We start from the raw sequence: 4618 nt of genomic DNA, 5'->3' as shown, positions 1-4618 counted from the left end.
CCAAGGTGGCGTAGGGTTCCTGGTAAACAAAGCCCTCTGTGACAACGTCGTAGAAATGTCGAGTGTGTCGAGCAGGGTTGCGTACCTCGTAATTAAGCTCAATGAGAGATACAGCCTCAAGGTGGTACAGGTTTACGCACCGACCTCGACACACACGGACGAAGAAGTGGAAGATATGTACGATGACATATCGAAGGCCCTACATCGCACCACCAAGGCCCACTTCAACGTTGTCATGGGTGATTTCAACGCTAAAGTGGGAGTACAGTATTGCAGCGAGTCGGTAGTAGGATCCCATGGTTTTGGTAGCCGGAATCATAGGGGGCAAATGCTTGTCAACTTCCTCGAGAGAGAGGGGCTTTTCTTGATGAATTCGTTCTTCAAGAAAAAGCCCCAAAGGAAGTGGACATGGCGGAGCCCCGATACTATGACAAAAAACGAGATCGACTTCGTCATAACCGACAAAAAGCATATATTCAGAGACGTCTCAGTGATCAACAGGTTCAACACCGGTAGTGATCACCGACTTGTTAGAGGCTCTCTGAATATCAACTATAAGCTCGAACGTGTCCGTTTGATGAAGTCCAGGCTCCGACCTAGCCTGCTCCAAACCATGGTAGGATCTGAAGCATTCCAGTCGAACCTGGAGAACCGATTCGCTGCCGTGGAAACCACAAATGCCGTTGACATAAACCAGACCCTCAAGAATGTGGTTGGAATCCTCAGGGATGAAGGTACGAGATTTTGCGAAGTACAGCGTAAAGCCGGGAGGTCGAAGCTTTCGGAGGAAACCCTCAGGCTCATGAAGGTACGACGGGAAGACCCACCTGCCACTTCGTCAGAGCGACGGGCTCTAAACAAGAGGATTGGCAAACTAGTACGACGTGACCTCCGGTGCGCCAATACACGCTTCATTGAGCAAGCGATTGAGCAGAATCGGGGGTCAAAAGTTTTTGTCCAGTCCCTTGGAAGAAGCCACCTGACGAAGCTGACCACAACTGGTGGGGCTGTTGTATCGTCCCGGTCGGGGATTCTCTCTGAAATTGAATCCTTCTATGGCCAGCTATACGCTTCGCATGCATCTCAACCAGATCCCGAAAATGAGGATTCTAGAGCCACATTGATCCGCCACTTTACCGAAGACTTGCCAGAAATCAGCACTGACGAAATCGAGATGGCCCTCAGACAGCTAAAAAATGGAAGAGCCCCCGGCGAGGACGGCGTTACAACTGAGCTTCTGAAAGCGGGAGGCAAACCTGCACTGAAGGAGCTCCAGAACATCTTTAACGCCGTTCTCTTCGATGGGAGAACTCCAGAGGTGTGGAGTAGGAGTGTTGTCGTGCTGTTCTTCAAAAAGGGAAATAAGGCCCTATTGAAGAACTACCGACCCATTTCGCTCCTAAGCCACATCTACAAGCTGTTTTCGAGGGTCATCACGAACCGCCTAGCAAGAAGACTCGACGAATTTCAGCCACCGGAGCAGGCCGGATTTCGAGGAGGATACGGCACCATAGACCACATCTTCACAGTGCGGCAGATTATACAGAAGACTGAAGAGTATAATCGGCCCCTGTGCTTAGCATTTGTGGACTATGAGAAAGCCTTTGACTCCATTGAAGTTTGGGCTGTTCTGGATTCCCTGCAGCGATGCCAAGTCGACTGGCGATATATCCAAGTGTTGAGATGTCTGTACAACGCAGCTACCATGGCCGTCCAAGTCCAAAACCAGCAGACTAAGGCTATCCCCATGCATCGTGGTGTGAGACAAGGGGATGTGATTTCCCCCAAATTGTTCACAAATGCATTGGAGGATATGTTTAAAACGCTCGACTGGAAGGAACATGGTATTAACATTAATGGCGAATACATCTCACACTTGCGATTTGCGGACGATATCGTCATCATGGCTGAGACGTTGCAGGATTTAGAGCATATGCTGACCGGTCTAGCTGATTCTTCTCAACGCATAGGTCTCCGGATGAACTTGGACAAAACGAAAGTTATGTTCAACGAACGTGTTGCTCCGGGACCTATTGCAGTACAAGGGGCTGTTCTCGAGGTTGTTCAGGAATACGTCTACCTCGGGCAAATACTGCAGTTAGGAAGGAACAACTTCGAGAAAGAGTCGAATAGAAGGATACAGCTGGGCTGGGCAGCATATGGGAAGCTGCGTCGAGTCTTCACGTCATCAATCCCACAAAGTCTGAAGACAAAAGTCTTCAATCAGTGCGTCCTACCCGTGATGACATACGGAGCCGAAACGTGGACACTCACGGTAGGACTGGTCCATAAATTCAAAGTCGCTCAGCGAGCTATGGAAAGGGCTATGCTCGGAGTCTCTCTGAGGGATCGTATTCGAAATGAAGTCATCCGTCAGAGAACTAAAGTCGTCGACATAGCCCACCGGATTAGCAAGCTGAAGTGGCAGTGGGCCGGTCATATTAGCCGTAGAACCGATAACCGTTGGGGTAGGCGAGTTCTGGAGTGGAGACCGCGCATCGGCAAACGTAGCGTAGGACGCCCTCAGACTAGATGGAGCGATGACCTTCGCAAGGCGGCTGGCAAGAGCTGGATCAGAGTTGCCGCAAATCGTGCTCAATGGCGTGCAATAGGAGAGGCCTATGTCCAGCAGTGGACGAGAGTAGGCTGATGATGATGATGATGATGATGATGACTAGTTTTTACGAAAGCGACTGCCATCTGACCTTCCAACCCAGAGGGTAAACTAGGCCTTATTGGGATTAGTCCGGTTTCCTCACGATGTTTTTCCTTCACCGAAAAGCGACTGGTAAATATCAAATGATATTTCGTGCATAAGTTCCGAAAAAGTCATTGGTACGAGCCGGAGTGTGAACCCGCGACCTCCAGATTGCAAGTCGCTCGCTCTTACCGCTAGGCCACCAGCGTTTTTTCCAGCGCAGCAATGTGACAATTATTGATACAAAAAGCCAATCGGAAGTTAAATAATGTGTGGAAACGATCACGTGACTTTCCGTTGCGTCTGTCATCGCGATACATTTTTTCTTTTCGGCGTTCTTGCGGTGTTTTTTTTTCGATGTACCATTGTCACCTTGGCTAGGCCCCATATTAACACGACTCAAAGTCAAAACATGGTCGAAACCAATTGAAATGAGATGAATCGCAAATCAAATTGTTATAATAGAATCAACCTCAAGGTTTTAGGTTAAAATAATAAAAGGTAACGCTTCAAAGTACTGAACCCCCGTCCGTATGTACTGGACGCCCGTCTGAGGTTTTTTTGAAATAAATTAAAATAATTATTCTTTCCGACAAGTTAATACATAATTCATAAGTTCGCGTATAAGGTTTGACATGAAAAAATACCTCGTATTTACATTATAAACACTGTTTTCACAGAAGCCAAAACTATGATAGCAGCACGAAATAAGTAATTATGAATACATACAAAACGGACACGCTCACCCCCACCTCGAATAAAATTACCTCACCCCGCGGCGGCAGATTGTCTATATATAGATAGAATACGGATAATTTTTATTTTGAGTTTACATACATACTAACTTCTAATATTTAATTATTACAGTGCAACACCTAATAGTAGGTAAGTACACGTAAAAATGAAAATTTTTCTTCAAGTTTCGGTGACGGTGAAAATCATTAATTAAAAAGTTTTGAATTGAATTAGTACCAAAGAAATACATATACTTACTGATCTTTTTTTCCAAAGAGCAACGGGTACCAATAATGGGCTGCTCAATTAAGCTGCTAAAAACTTTTGAGAGTCACAAAGTCATTTCCGATAAGTTTGACATTAGAATTAAGATTAATGATGTTCTTGTTGCCTCACTTTTTAAGTTTAGGACACTTATTATCTGTAGGGTTATTTTCCTCTGGGTACAGGTCACACTTCTCAACCAATGTTCGTGAACTTTGGTAAGCAAGCGGCCTAGCTAACGTGACAATCGCTTGCGATTCGCTATTCATTATTCATAAAACTTTACGGGCCTGATTTAGAATAATGTGTTATCCCTTTCTTATCCTCAGATAAGGACAAACGATTATTAGCTAATGGAGGTTTGTAGCGTGTTTTTGAATAAGGGGGTAAAACTTTTTAATTGCTATAACTCAGCGAAGGTTCAGTCATCTAAAAATTTAATAACCTTCAAAACTCGATTGTTGATTTAAACTTCTAACAGAAATGTCCTCCGAACCGAGAAACTCATAAATTAATACTATTTCCCTGTTGAAAATGAACCTAACACCTCACGTATTAAAGTCTACTTTTGCACAATTGCGAATTGCGAGGTTTTCAAATCACGTTCGTTCACAATCAAGCATCACAATGTTATTGTGTGTATGTAACTTTTAACAAGCACCCGCCACGCTTCAATCTATTAAATTTCTAAGTACTCTACGAGTTTAAACGACGGAATATAAATTGGGTCTTACTCCATTCAAAGAAGAATGTTTTTGTTAAAACTTTCAGTTGACGCTTTTAAAACGTGATAAATGTTGGTAAGTACATCAAATCCTGAGTATTTAGTAACTGGAGACCTTGGCTGTAATTTTCTGTACAAATCAGTCTGTCGATTTTTACGGGGGAGGGGTCGTTCGGATTCGTTTGTACGTAACGTAC

Source organism: Cydia splendana, chromosome 21 (assembly GCF_910591565.1).
Source record: "Cydia splendana chromosome 21, ilCydSple1.2, whole genome shotgun sequence".
Taxonomy (NCBI): Eukaryota; Metazoa; Arthropoda; class Insecta; order Lepidoptera; family Tortricidae; genus Cydia; species Cydia splendana.
This window is presented reverse-complemented; position numbering follows the sequence as displayed.